The sequence below is a fragment of the Ailuropoda melanoleuca genome, chromosome 9, assembly GCF_002007445.2.
Source record: "Ailuropoda melanoleuca isolate Jingjing chromosome 9, ASM200744v2, whole genome shotgun sequence".
Taxonomy (NCBI): Eukaryota; Metazoa; Chordata; class Mammalia; order Carnivora; family Ursidae; genus Ailuropoda; species Ailuropoda melanoleuca.
The window spans coordinates 7,295,311-7,310,410 of NC_048226.1; the positions used below are offsets into that span (position 1 = coordinate 7,295,311).

The window sequence follows — 15,100 nt, forward strand, 5'->3', positions numbered from 1 at the left end:
AAGATGGCCACATCACCTTGCCGTTCTCATGGCTGTGACATATTCCATTGTACGGATATACCACAGTTCCTTTGTATATCCTACTGCCGGTTGACGTCTGAGATGATTCCTTTTTCTTTTCTTTTCTTTTCTTTTCTTTTCTTTTCTTTTCTTTTCTTTTCTTTTCTTTTTTTCTTTTCTTCTCTTCTCTTTCCTTTTTTCTTTTCTCTTTTCTTTCTTTTTTTTAAATTTTTTTTTGGCTATCTAAAATAATGTTGCTATGGGCATTAAAATGGTAAAGTGTATCTTTTGGTGAATGAATCCATCTGTCTGTCTGTCTATCTATCTGTCTATCTGTGTGTTTCTGTTGGTGATGTTCTTATGATCGAAATTACTGGGTCTGTGGTTTTGTGTATGTGCAGTTACAGTATTTAAAAAAAAGAATAAAGGAAACGTGTGCAAAGTGCTCAGCGCATAGTATTTGCACCATAAATTGAATGGTAGTTACTATCATCATCATCAGAATTACCCTCATATTTTTAACCGCATGGAGAATTAAGCTCCTTGAATGTCACTGAGGCTGAGGTTTCACCCAGACCTCTTTAGCTCTAAAGCCTCACAGATATATGGGCAGTGACAACTGTCTTCTCACTAGACTAACCTCCATCCCTCAGCTGGAGGGCCCTGCGAGGCAGACAGAGAAGAAAACTGGAGTCTGTTCTCCTGTAGCTGAGCGTTGACACTGCTCTCCTTCAGTCTTCATTTGTTTCTTCTGTGGGCCCCAGAGTGAGGCTGGTCTGGGAAGTCTGGGATATCTGAGCTGCTGCTAGTGGAAAGGGGATCTTCCAGCAGGAATCACAAAGGAAGGTGATGGTCATGGAGGTGGATCTTATTTATTCCATTCCCCGGTCGTGGTCAAGATAATATTGCAGTAACTGATATGACTTGATGAATAATGGAACATGGATCAAAGATATTGTAGCGTCTGTTTAATATGAAAAATTGCTGGAGGCAGAGCCCTGGTTACTCTTCACTGCAACTCCAACGCTACCAGAAATCTCGATTGCTGGGAGACTGGGATTGAGGACGGGAAAATAGACTCACTTGCTGGAGTCACCGAATTTAAAATGTGACGTGCTTAAAGGTCACCCAGTCCTGTGGATACCAAATAGGTGTCCTCAGTTGTCTGCATTGGAATCGTCTGGGAGCTTTGAGACACTGCTGTGTCTTGAACACCCACCCAAGAATTCTGGTTTGTGGTCTGGTTGTGGGCCTGCCAGCTTCTCATGGGGATCAGCTGCACATGCAGATTTGGCTCTGATCTCTTCGGGTTTCGTTGCTTTGCAGATGAGGAAACCCTGTGTAGTTAAGACACTTGTCCCGAGAGACACTGCTTTGGGTGGCATTGGTAGACTTAGAACCAGCTGCTCTTCTTTGTTTTTCACTTACATTTCCCTTCCAACATCCTACACACGGATGGTTCTTCCAGGAGCACCTTTATGCCTCTCTCAAGCTCCGCAAGTATATTCCCTCTTGGTTAGTCTCAGGATTCTGCTCTGTTTTTTTTCTCCCAGATAGACCCAATTCAGATTAATTTTAGCTTCTTCCGTTTTGGGGATGCTTTCCTTCTGAAAAGGAACCTCTTTTTTTTCCTAGTTGTATGAAAATATTTTGGTTTTTTTGGATCTGCGCATCTCTACAGAGATGTGGCCAAGTCATCCTGGTAGACTATTCCAGGGCAAATGTGCCCACAATGCTGGGGAGCTACAGCTGTGAAGGGACATTTGCCTGGTAACCAAGGACTCCTGGAAATGACAGCATCGGGCAGAGGGAGCCTTGGGTGTCTGATGCATCCACCCAGTTTGCAGATAAGGCCACTGAGGCATGGGGAGGTAGAGTGGCTTGCCCTAGAAGCACAGCTGGTTTGTGTGTGGAAGAGGGAAAGAACTAGAACTCAGGCCTTCAGATCCCGCTGCCCAGTCCTTGTGTTGATTCAGATGAGCACGTTTCTAATAGAAGAATTTCACTCACCTGGAAGCAGGCAGAAGGCAGGAGATAGAACAGGTTTCCTGAAAGCAAGTCTTATCTTCTAGTTCAACAGAGTCTGCATTAGAAAGCCTCAGGATTGAAGGTGATGTGAGAGATCCTTCTGTGGTCATGTCTCCTTCATGTCCTTGGCAGGTGGTCACGCAATCTCAGTTCCTTCTCCTAGGGACCAGAAGCTCCCCTTTCCAGGTGGTCCAGTCTACTCAAAGCAGTTCTGATTGTGAGAAAGAGCCCCTATCTTGACTCCAGAGTTAGCTTTCTGGGGACCCATTCTCTGGACCTCACTGTTTTGCCTGGAAACTCTCAGCAAACAGGGCCACGTGGCAGGCAGGACACTGGCTTTGACACCAGACAGACCCAGTTGCCAACTGTCAGTTGGATAATCCACGTCTGCTTTTTGAGCCTTACGTGTAAGATGGCGGTAGCAAGATGACCATGTCAGAGTCATTGCGACCATCACACAAGCTGTCGGGCATGTCAGGCACACAAGTTCCAGTGCATCCCAGCACAAGAAGGCCCTTGGCCTCAGGTGCCCCTGTTGAAGTGGCCCACGTGCTCTTGGCAGTCTCCCAGCATGCCTCTCCATGGAGCACTCTTATGGGGTGGGCCTCCGTTTCCGTGCATGAGGAAGGCAGCATGAAAATTGCCCATGGTGTACCATCACATCTGTGAGGCAGTGCTGTGTTCAGACTTCACATCACCGGGGACTGTCCTGGACTGTGCATGTGAGTCTGTGTGTGTGCGTGTGCACACGTGTGTGTGAATGCGCGTGTGCTCCAAAGTCCAGCTGTGTGTCTCTGTGTGTGTCTGTGCTCACGTGTGTTTTCCCATACATCTCAGGGTCAAAGCCATAGACGTCCTGGCCCATTTTTCATATCAAGGAGCGGCTCGCTGCTGCTTTCAGTCCCAGAATCAGGCCATCCCAGGGGGCAGGGCTTCTCGGTCATTCTTTATTTCCATCCTAAGCCACATGCGCTGTGTGTGTCTGTGGAGGGCTGCTGCCCCCAGAAGGAACTGCCTCTCTGCTGGGGCCACTGCCTGCTACCAGCAGCCCCTTTCCTGCCACCCATGGGTGGGCATGCCCATGGCCGTCCATCCACTTTCCACCGGCTCTGGGTAGGGCCTGGCCTCGCACCGGGCGCTCCGCGAGGAGAGCTGCCCGCGCCATTCTCTGAAAAGCACTTTGCCACGAAGACACCTGAGACATGTAGGATATTAATAGCTGCAAAACTCTCATCCCTGTGTAATTGAAATCCCTTTCCCGAGTTACACTCCTATGGAGGGAGTGGGGGAGAGGGAGAGAAAAGCCTAGAATAAATCTAAGAGGTTGTGGGAGAAAATTTGGGGGAAGGATGACTGAAATATTCTTGTTTAATCACCCACCCTACTGCCTGCTGGATTTGGTGAGGAGCATTTTAATTTTCTTTTTTTTAAAGTCAGGGGCTATTTTGACAATTACAAATGCTGCAAATTACGTGTGTTCTGAGGTTTGCCAGTCCTGTGAGGAGCTCTGGAAGAAAGGGTTCCTCTGTAAAAGAGTTTGGGAAATGCTGCATAGCTTCTCCGCCCCCTAGCGCGCCCCAGGGCACATCAGCATATTTGAGGATGAGAGGTTCTTCTTGGACAGACTTGTTATGCTCTGGTTGGCCTTGGATTTACCGTATTTCTTTGAAGAAAGATCCCTTCAAATGTGCGCCCTCTAAGAGGCTGTTCATAATGTTGAAGAGTAAAAATCTTAGCTGAGAGGAAGTGGAGTATTACAGAGATTGAGGTACAGACTGTGTAGTTGTGGGAGAGACATGGGGGTCCCTAGCTCATGTAAGTAGGGGAATGGGGGGGAGATTCCCTACCGGTATCTTTTTCTGGTGTCTTGTCTATAAGGTTGTGGGATATATGGATGTCAGTTTTTCTAGAATTTGGAGAATACCGAAGAGGCCCCTTCAGAGTTAAAATATTAACTCTGATTGAGGTTATCTATTCTCTTCATAGGGTCTAAAAGGTTTTATAGATACAGGAAGGGGGTTCCCACAGACTGTGGTGGGAAAGCCCATACGGAGGGTAAAATCAGGTGGCTTTGTGAAGCAGTCATAAAGACCAGTGTGACTCTAGGGCAGATAAACTCTAGGCTTCAGGGATAGGTCTATTGCCAGACCCACTGACAGAGTCACTGACCGTTGTTTGAGGAGATGGACAAGGGAAACCTCTTCCCAAAAGACTTTTATCTTAGCACAAGTATTCTGGGTGGTGACATTATTACTTCATGGGCTCCTGTGGAACCATCCGACGTCTTGACTGACCTGGAGATCAAGCTCATAAGGTGCCTGGTTTCTTCTCAGGGCAGCATGGTGGCCTCTACTCAGGCCTCTCTGGTGATACCAGTGTGTGTCCAGAGAGCATGGATCAGGAAGACCAGTGTATGTACCTAATAGGATGGGTCCCAGTGAGCAAGGAGCCCAGAGTCTGTAGAGGGAAAAGAATGCACTAGAAAACCTTTGGTGTTATACAAACATAGGTTTAAATCCCAACTGTACTGCCATAGCTTTACACATCTTACTTAACCTCACTGGGCTTCATTCCTCTCATCTGCAAGATGAAAATAATAAATGACATTTTGCCAGGCATCAGGAAGATTAAATGGCATGCCACGTCCCATATGGACTACTCCAGTGCTGTGACAAGGTCTGTCCACTCCTTCCGCTGGCACCGATCAAGAGAAGTTGAGCGCTGGTGAGACCATCATTTCCTGGAGTCAGTCATTCCCCCACTTCTACAGCTCTGATGATGTTCACATTCTCTCCGGCATTTCAAGGCTGAGTTGCACAGAACCTTTAGGTTTGACCTCTCACGCTCTCTCCACACCTGCTCACTTCGAGATGTTCTCTCTCCTCAGCCTTCCCTAGTGTTTTCATATCTTTCTTGCCCTGTGGAAGGCAGTGGTATACACGCTCTTTTTGATGCAAATGTGCCTTGAATTGGCACAAGGGTAGGACAATGTGTTCTTTTTCCAATAGCTGTTTTGATAATGCTTGGCAGCGTGTTGGTATTTTTGGCCAGAGTAGTGCATATTGAGACCATATCCTCAAGGAATGCTTTTCAATCTGTCTAAGTCTCTTTTCTAGGTTGCATAGTTTGGATTTTCCATTGATGAAAAGCACTTCCCTTTCCTTGCTCACATGAAAGTTCATCTGTCCATTTTCTGGGCCGCTCCCATCCCTCCGTGTTCCCCAAGGCACATGCAAAAAAATCCCTTGGGATCTTCCTGTACTTTATGCCTTTTTTTTTTTTTAAAAGCATTATATTGCCTTAGAGAACTTAGGATCATCTAAAAATTAGAGGTGCCCTGGTGTTGTCCTCTTGGAGATCAAGGATGCCAGGAGGTCCATCGAGGGTGCAGAGAGCAGGTGAAGAGTGAAGGAGCGTATGATGGGTGAAGTGTAGGGCATGGGACCAGGTGGAGGATAGCACAGACCCCGAGAGACAAGACAGATAAAGTAGAGCCACAGTCCAGTCAGGGACACAGCAAACAAAAGCCAGAAAGCCAGATTGGCTAAGAAGGATACTTGTTCTGTCTCTCTTTTGTCGTGAGTGTGTGGCCCTGAAGCAGGTGATTCTGTTGTCGATTGGGGAAGGATTTCCAGCAGATTCTGACCAGTCTCCCCTCTGCGATGATATATCTCCTCAATTACCATGGAGACTTCCATTTTAAAAATAGCCATTGGGTAGAATCTTAGTGCAAAAAAAAAAAAAAATACCCAAATATATCATAGCAGTTGGTTCCCCACACCCTTGTGCCTATTTACTCCCTTGAGGATTCTCATCAGGTTTGACTTTTCCTTATGAAGAATGTGTTTATGCCTCCATATGTTCTACTGGCTTCGGCAATGAGTGATTCCCTGGTTGAAAATGTGTTACATGGTCCTCTTGCTTCTTGGAGGAACAGAGTGTTGTAGTAGTTAGGTGTGTGGCTGCTGGAGGCATCTTGCCTCTTTCAAATCTCAGCTGTGCCTCCTAGTAACTGTGTAACACGGAGGAAGCTACTTCCCCTCTCTCTGTGCCTCTGTTCTCTCATCAACAAATTTGGTCCAGGATGGTACCTGCGTCTTGGAGTTTACGTGGTCTAAAGGAAGTAAAACTTGGCAGGTGCTCAGAACAATTCCTGGCACCTAGTGGGCCCTCAGGAGCTGCTAGCTAAGATTTTTCTTTAGGGAGCTCTGAATCACACTGGTGTACAGTTTACCTTTGTGGCCTTGGCTCTCCATGAAATCACGTGAACAGTTTAATCCACAGGTCTAAAGTTCATAGTGTTGCTTCAAAGCTTAGAGGTGCTTCTTCTAGGCTTCCTAGTTTATCTCCACGTAGTTGTCAACTAGATCCAGAACATTCTATGTGTGCTCCACATCTGTCAGCTTCAAAAGACAAGGAGCGTCTAGCATCTGATTGCCTATGTAAAGAACTAGTCGAATAATGCAATAATTTTAGCACGCTGCCCTTGATAGATTGAAAGTCTTCTCTCTGGCCTTGGGGGGTTTTGTAAAATGGTACTTGAGTGTTTGGGACTCACTGAATAGACCTTCATTTGGACTTGCTTGCTAATCTCCCCAGGGTCCCTTTCTTCTCTTAGATTGGGGAGTTTGCTTTCTGTTTTTGTTTTTTAATATATCCGTAGCCTAGTTATGATAGGCTGAGATTGACCTGATTAGCCATGCTTGTTTTCATTTTTTTGTTGGGTTTTAAGGACCTGAGTATTTTGATTCATAAGAGTCTTATTTTCCCTGGGCTTCCAGTAAATTGTTTTTTTACGTGGTATCTCAGGTTTTCTGTTGAGCCTTAGTTTTTTAATATTGTTTCTCTCCATTTCAGCAGAAATGGAGAATGTTAACAGTGAAATTGCATACCTATTTGTCTTTTGCTTTGTTACTCCAGGATCATACATCTAAGGATTAAAGCAAAGATCCTGAAGATTCTCCCACCTGGTAGTTCCTAGTTTTGTAGTACATGAGGGTATTGTTGGGATAGGAGTCCCCTGTCCTTCTTCTAATTCCTAGAAACCTCAATCAGCAGGGATGAAGGTTGGGGCACATAAATAAACACTATTAACAGCTTTGCCATTTCATTGAAGGAAGAATCAGGTTGCTAGTGGAAATGTCTTGAACAAGGTCTTCCATTATCCATCCTTGACTGAAACCTCTGTCCTTTGAGGTTTTATGGTGTTACAGTTCTCCTGTATGATCTTGAGCGCTCTATAGCTTGAGGAGTGAAGAAGGTTCAAAACAGCTCAGTTCTTAGATTTTCACTTTGAAAGAAACAATATCCTTCATAGAGATGACATCTTTTTCATGCTACCAATGGCTTTTTCTATGAATACCTCCCATGAAGACCCCTCACGAATATTTCTCCATGAATACTTTCAATGGTGGGGAGTTCAGAACCTCCCGTGGGCTGTTATTGTATCAATGCATAAATATTTATACTTTTTAAAGTTTATTTTTCATCAAATATTATTTTCATTGAACAACTGGTGCACATTTATGGTTTGGAAGACTCAGTATTGTTGAGATGGCAATACTTGCCAAATCGACTTACAGATTCAACATGATCTCTGTCAAAAATCGAAACTGCCTTTTGCAGAAATTGACATGCTGATCTTAAAAATCCCTTAAAATGCAAGGGGCCCAGGGTAGCTGAACAATCTTTAAAAGAAGAATAAAGTTGGAGGACCTAAATTTTTCAGTTTTAAAACTTGATACAAAGCTACAGTAATTGAGATAGTGTGGTACTTGGCATAAGCATAGACATATGCATCAGAGGAATAGAGAGTACCCCAAATAGACCCTTACATATATGTTCAATTGATTTTCAACAGGGTTGCCAAGACAATTCAATAGGGATAGATAGTCTTTTCAACTAAGGGTGCTGGGAAAATTAGATATTCAGATGCGAAAGAATGAATTTGGACACCCTGCCACACAACATATACAAAAATTAACTTAAAATGGAACCAAGACCTAAAATGTAAGAATTGAAACTACTAAACTCTTAGAAGAAAACATAGGTAAAAGTCTCTGTAACCTTGGATTAGGTAATGGCTTTTTAGATATGACCCCAAAAGCCTGAGAAACAAAAAAATACATACACATTGAACTTAATCAAAATGAACAACTTTTGTGCTTCAAAGGACACCATCAAGAAAGTGAAAAGACAGTATACAGAATGGGAGAAAATATTTGCAAATCATGTATCTAATAAAGGAATTGTATCCGGCTATAGAAAGAACATTTACAGCTCAACAAAAAGACACATAACCCAATTAAAAAATAGGCAAAGGATTGAAATAGATATTTTTCCAAAGATACACAAATGGTGACTAAGAACGTAAAAAGAGGTTCAACATCATTAGCCATTAGGGAAATGCAAAACCATATGAGGGATGACCTCATACCCATTAAGATGGGTATAATCAAAAAGTTGGACAATGACAAGCATTGGTGAGGATGGGGGAGATTAGAACCTTCATACATTGCTGGTAGGAAGAAACACAATGAGATCACTTTGGGAAACACTTTGTCATTTCCTCACAACGCTAAGCACAGAGTTACCACATGACCCACCAGTTCCACTGCTAGGTATATACCAAGAGAATTGAGAACATGTGTCATGCAAAACCACAGTCCTGTTACGTGGATGGGCCTTGAAAAAATTAGGCCAAGTACAAGAGGCCAGACACAAAAAGCTATATATCTCATGGTTCCATTGATACGATTTGTCCAGAATAGGCAAACGCATGTGACAGGGAGTAGGTTAGTGGTGGCCGGGGGCGGGAAGGCGAGAGGGATGGGGAGTGACTGCTCATGTGTCTGCATGGTTTTGTTTGTTCGTCTGTGGGAGGATGATGAAAATGTTCAGGAATTACATAGGGTAATAGTTGTACCATTTTTGAATGTACTAAAAACCACTGAATTGTGCACTTGAAAAGGTACATTTTATGGTTTGTGAATTACATATCAGTTTTTAAAAAATTACCAAAAACAAACAAACAAACAAACCTAGGTGGACATTGACCGACTGAAATTGATGCCTGCACCTTGCATGGGGCCCTTGTTGCTAGACTGTAGAGATTCTCAGAAGAAGGCTGAGGGGCTGACTTAACAGTGTTGAGGGTCTGGGTACTCCATGCCAACTGGTGTGGATCTATTTCAGCATTTTAACAGTGGTATAAACATGGGTACAGAGCCACTGACTGTTAGCTCTTACCTGTGTCCAAATCCTGTGACTTCTGTACCCTACCAGGAGCAACAGAGAGCATACATACCTCACACATGACTTGAATATGACCATCATAGCACCAAGCAGTTGGAGTTCTGAAGACTCAGAATCCCTAGGTCTGTGGCTCAGGAGTTGATAAAATGGCACTCCAATTGACGTTTTTGAGTAGGTTCTCACAGAAATGGTGGAAAAGTACCTGGTTCTATTGAATTATATTATAATGCAATATGGAAGCTCCTTTCTGTCTCTCATTCCCTCCGCCGCTCTATCTCTGAGCAGGGTCGTTGTATTTCTCAAGAAGCCTCTGTTTTCTGTCCCAATGCCATTTTCCTCATCGGAGTTCCGAATTACATGAGCCTGTTCCAGGTCTCGGGAGATAAGTCATCTCAGAGGTAAACTCTCCCAACTTAGCAATGTCCTCAGCTATTCATCAGACCCATACCCACAGCAGCTTTGTGTGACGGAGTCCAGTCTATTCCTCCCAGGGACATAAATACGTGGCTCACTGCAGAGGAAATGAAATTCACATGGGAGGAGAGAAGACGTCTACATGTTATGTATTCAGTGATATCCCGTCTCGTTGCAAAAAGTGTTTGAGGCGGTTTTCACAAATGTAGGCAAGCAGTGAAACAAGATGAATGAAGGGCGATGACAATATCTGGAAATAGGGGGGATAAGCGTAAGGACATAAAATAAAACTAGTGGCAAGAGTGGACTGTTAAGTGTGTGCTGCTAGAGGGACCTTGGGTATTTGGCTCCGGGCATCCTAGTGGCCAGAGCAGTGAGGTAAACATCACAGGCTGCAGGCAGCTGTACAAGGAAGAATAATTTTTCCAAATGTTGTGGCCTAACAGAAGCTTCTCCCACAGCATCTCATAAAGAACAGTGTGTGGGATGCAAAATTATACTCGCCAGCATCCTGAAAATAGATCCAATGGTGCACCTCTTAGGAATGTTGGTGAAAAATATCCTTTATGCAAGTCAGTGGCTTCATGCCCAAACCCACTTCACAACGTGGGTGGGTGGGTAGGTGGAGGAGAGAGCGCTTTCAGAAGCACCCACAGGAACCCTGTCTTACTCTGGCAAGACCCAGGCAATCCCAGCAGATGGGGGACCTTTGGGGAAATCCGTTGTTGAGGGCTGATGGGATTGCCACCCCCCACCCCCGTCCCAGTACTGCGTCTGGAACCTTGCTGGTCAGCATTTGCAGCCAGCAGCACCCTTCCCTTCCCATCCCATCTCTACCCCTGCCCAGGCTTTTCTTCCCAGGCTTCTTGGAACTTGATCATGTGAGGCAGTAAATCGTTGAAGTCCAGAACAAATCTCATTTGACATTTTTATCTTGACTCTTCTGGGGGCCTTTAATTAGCATGATTGCCATGTGGGAGATTGCTCAGATGGAATGTGCACTGCTCTTGGTTACATAATGGTTATTGAAGTTTCTCTAGTTTCTGTTCCTGGTCATCTAGGAAAGGCTGATTAAAAGTGATTAAACCCCTTAATATGGTCTAATAAGGGGTGGTTGGCAGCACATTGACATGGATTTAAAAATGGATCAGAACGCGGTCTCATATAATTATCAGAAACTTACTCCGAAGAGTTCACGATGGCTTGTTTGCCACCCTGGCTTCCCCAGCACTGTGGTACCCATGGCCACTGCATAGTAATATTCCACTGGCGTGGCCACTGCCCCACAGTCATGCAGCCAAGGTGTCCTCGGCCACATTGCCCGCAGCTGGGATGTTCTCAGCCCTTGTTAATAGTCCATGGGCTTTGGGAGCATCAGAATATGTTACGATTGAAGATGGAACTCTGGTACTCATTAAGAGTCCTGATTCCCCTCCTTTCTGATTCCCCTAGTTGCGTTGAAATTTCCTGCTCCTGTAGGACGCACCATGGCGGCAGTTCTCAACCAGGGTGACTCAGCTCCCCCCCAGTGGACATTTGAGAATGTCTGGAGACAGAGTTGGTTGTCCTGATGGAGTGGGGTCAAGGATGCTACTAGTATCCTACAGTGCACAGGACAGCCCCCCACAATCAAGAACTATCTGGCCCCCAATTTAATAGCATTGAGGCTATGAAATCCTGCACTATTAACTTTCAAAGCAGATTTCCACAATCACCTTGCTTAAAGCTCAGAATGGCTTGGTGAAGGAGAAGGTGTAAAAGCTTTATCTCTGTTTTACAGATCGAAAAATTGAAGCTTGGAGAGAGAATAATCCTTTTCTTTCCCTCAGGGCTGGGCCATTTAGCTCTCATTATATTGCCACTCACACAGATTGCGTGGGATGACGTGAGCTTTGGGGTCTCTACAAGTGTCCAGAAGGGGTACAGGTTTTATCTAAAGGCTTATGGCTCGTCTCTGGAGAAATTGTGACTCCAGGAGTCTTACGTAGGAAAGGTACCCCCATTTCTTATCTTTCCTCTACATATCAAAGAATACATAGCCATCAAAAAGTACTGTAAAAACATAAGACTTGGTCACACTGGATACTTGGGGAGGAGTCAGGTTATTACAGTGGGTAAAAACATGATTATTTGCACAGTCTGATACCAATTGACACATTCACATGCTTTGGGGGCTCTGGTGGTTACATAATGTGTGACAGTCTGTTGTGACAATAGGGAGGGGTGTGTTTTCGGAATTAGGAGCACATGATCTGCCAAAAAGCATTCATATAAAAAATGCACCCCTTAACTATCTGTGTGTCTGCCTGGCTGTATATTTGCAGGTGGAATACCTTCTGGAGCTTCTCAATTTAGTGGCATGATAAACCTGAGAAGGGTCACATGGTGTGATAAGAATGTAACTATAATCACACTCTCACTGCCTGGGGATTTTAAAGGATTTGTAGCATTAAGAGACTATGAGAGAGGAGGGTTCAGAGCAAATGTCTCCTTACCATTTCAGTGCCTTGTCTCCCTTCTTAGGGCATGTATGACTGTCACTGCACATTGTTTATGGGTCACATTTGCAATGAGATCTAATTCATACTGAGGGTACTTCCCATACATATCTGTAACCCCGTGGTTATCCCCATTATAATGACCGCCACTACACAGTGGAAAGACCGAGCTCAGGAGGGGCTGACGTCACGTGTGCATGATCCACACCTTGTTGACCACAGAATGCAGAAATGAAACTTGGGTTGGGCTCATTCTCCTTTACCGTGTTGCCATGTTAGCCATTCATGGCAGTTGTACTTTAATCTTTGCTCCCTGATCAAAAAACATACTCTCATCCTCATTTGAAGAAGAGGAAACAGGGCCACTAAGGCATTGAGCGAGTTGACTATGGTAATAGTTTAGAGCACATAGATCACATCTCCTGCCTCCTAAGGCAGCCAGTACGCTTGGAAGGATTATAGACACAGGGAAATCCCCAAAGAATTCATCCACACGTGCAAAAGTTTCTGAGATAAATTGACCCGACTTTAGTCTCTGTTCTTTTACTGATCTTATCAAGGCTAACGCAGCTCTGCTCTGAATGGAGTGCACTACAATGCTCGGAGCTGAGAATTACTCCATGTGCTACAATGCATAGCTTAAAGAACATCATTTAATGGCAGGTGTCTCGCCTCGGGTCTGGTGAAGTAAAGTCAAGGGCGCATAAGGTTTTTAATTCCTATTCTAAGTGTTGCCACGCTTCCTTTAAAGGGTTGCTGGCATACTCTCCTGGGTGTGTGCTGAAAAGATCACCTGCCCTTCCTCACCTGCTCCTTTTCAAGTGGTCCCAGTGTTGCTACTGTTCTTCTCATCAGTCACACTGGAGGGACTGGGCACTGCCCAGACCCCACCTTGTCTCCCGCATTTAATCAGACGCTAAATTTCTGATTTGCCTAAGTTAGCTTTGCCATCTCTCTGGCACCCATTCCCCGGGCTCTCCTACCGTGATCCGGGCCCTAATTTACCACTGTGCAGCCTGTTATGGGTGGTAAATTAACCTTTAACCCGGAGGGCCCCCGCACTCTACAGCCCGCAGCCCCAATCTAGGCCACCACCTGTTTTTGCACAGCGTGAGAGCTAAGAAAGTTTTTTATATTTTTAAATGGTTGGAAAAATATCAAAAGAAGAATCATCTTTCGTAACACATGAAAATGATATGAAATTCAAATTGCGGTGTCCATAAATAAAGTTTATGGGAACACAGCCACACTCATTCATTACCAGTCGTCTGTGGCTGCTTTCACTCAACGGCAGAGTTGAGTAGTTACAACAGAGATCGTGTGGCCCGTAAAGCTGGAAATATTTACTATCTGGCCCTTGACAGAAAAAGGCTTGCCGGCCTCTGCCCTATGCTGCTGACCACCGCCCATCTCTTCCTTCCGTTCACCTTTATGTGCTCTCAGGCCATGCCCTCTTTCAAATCCTTCAGGACTCACCCATCACCCAAGCTTTTGAAGTTCCTTCAAGATCTGCCCCAAGTTAATTGTCTCCATTTATTTTCCAGTGCGAGCCCTTTGCACTTCCTCAGGTGTTATTTTGTACCTCCCCACTAAGACCATCACTCCCACGGTTCTTTCTGCTGGGAATAACTTTCCTTTCCATCCCCTTACATGGAAATCCTCTTTCTCCTTCAAGCCTCACCGAAAAACAACCTGCCTGCAAGGAGGTTGAGTTTCCCACTGTAGTTAACCTGTAGGTATGCTCAGCTGCTCTCCTGGCCCTGCTTTTGTGCTGGGAGGTCCTTTCTGTTTCAGCCAAAACCAGAGGGCCCTAACTAGGGTTGAGGTCCCAAGGGTGTGAGTGCCCCACGCCCCTGTCACGTAGAGTTGGAGAGCGCAGGCCGAGTGCACGTGCCTGATTAGGGGCTCCCTCTCCCGAGGATCCTACCTCCCCCAGGGGAGTCATTCCTGTGAATTTATAGGAGGTTTGTTCTCCCCAAACTATGTGACATTGTTTTTGAAGGCAGGAAACAGAATTTTACGTTTGGAAATTGATTTTTTTAGCATTCAGTAGTGGGGCCACTGTCATTAGCGGATACCTCGTTTAAGCTATCATCTATATATCTTCATTTATCCATCCATCCGTCTTCAGCTATCTGTCATCAGTTCATAGCAGTCCAGTCTTCTCCATTCTCACCACTACTGTCACTTGATGGGTGAAGTCCCATTTTTGTGCGGTTGCTCCCAGGTTGTCCCCAGTATTGTTTTCCCACTGCCCCTGCTGAGCGTGTTCCCCTTTCTCTCTTCCTCCTGCTGTAGGTTCCAGCTGAATCATACTCTTCGCTTTTCTGGGAAGACATCCCTGTCTTAGTTTGCTAGGGCTTATGTAACATAGTTCCACTAACTGGATAGCTTCGAACTGCATTTATTATCTCACAGGCCAGAAATTCAAGGCCAAGGTGGTGGCAGGGCCATGCTCCCTCTAAAGACACGAGGGAAGGATCTGTTCCATGCCTCTTTCCTGGCTGCAAGTACGTTGCTGACACTCTTGGGCATTCCTCGTAGACACCTCACCCCAGTCTCTGCCTTCGTGCTCACATGGTGTTGTGTGTGTGTGTGTCTACCCAAATTTTCCATTTTTATAAGGTCACAGTCATAATGGATTAGGGCTTGCCCTCATGGCCTCACCTTAACTTGATCATCTGCAAAGACCTTGTTTTCAAATAAAGTCATATGCTGAAGTGCTAAGATTATTTTTGGGAGGGGTACAGATAAACCCATAACAATCCCCCCAAGCTGCTCCCACCATTTGGAATGCCCCCTCCACCAGGTCTTTCTGCCTAGAGACCATGTTTACCACCACCTCTTTCCTCTCACATGTGATCACTCCTCCACTGAAACCCACCCCCCAGCTGTGGGTGGGTACC

The 15,100-nt window shown here is 45.1% G+C and overlaps 1 protein-coding gene across 4 annotated transcripts in view; it reads left to right on the forward strand.

The window, feature by feature from the left end:
* Positions 1-15,100, forward strand: part of NTRK3 (neurotrophic receptor tyrosine kinase 3) — a 388,753-nt gene that overhangs the window by 250,646 nt on the left and 123,007 nt on the right. The gene's annotated exons all lie outside the window — the stretch shown is intronic.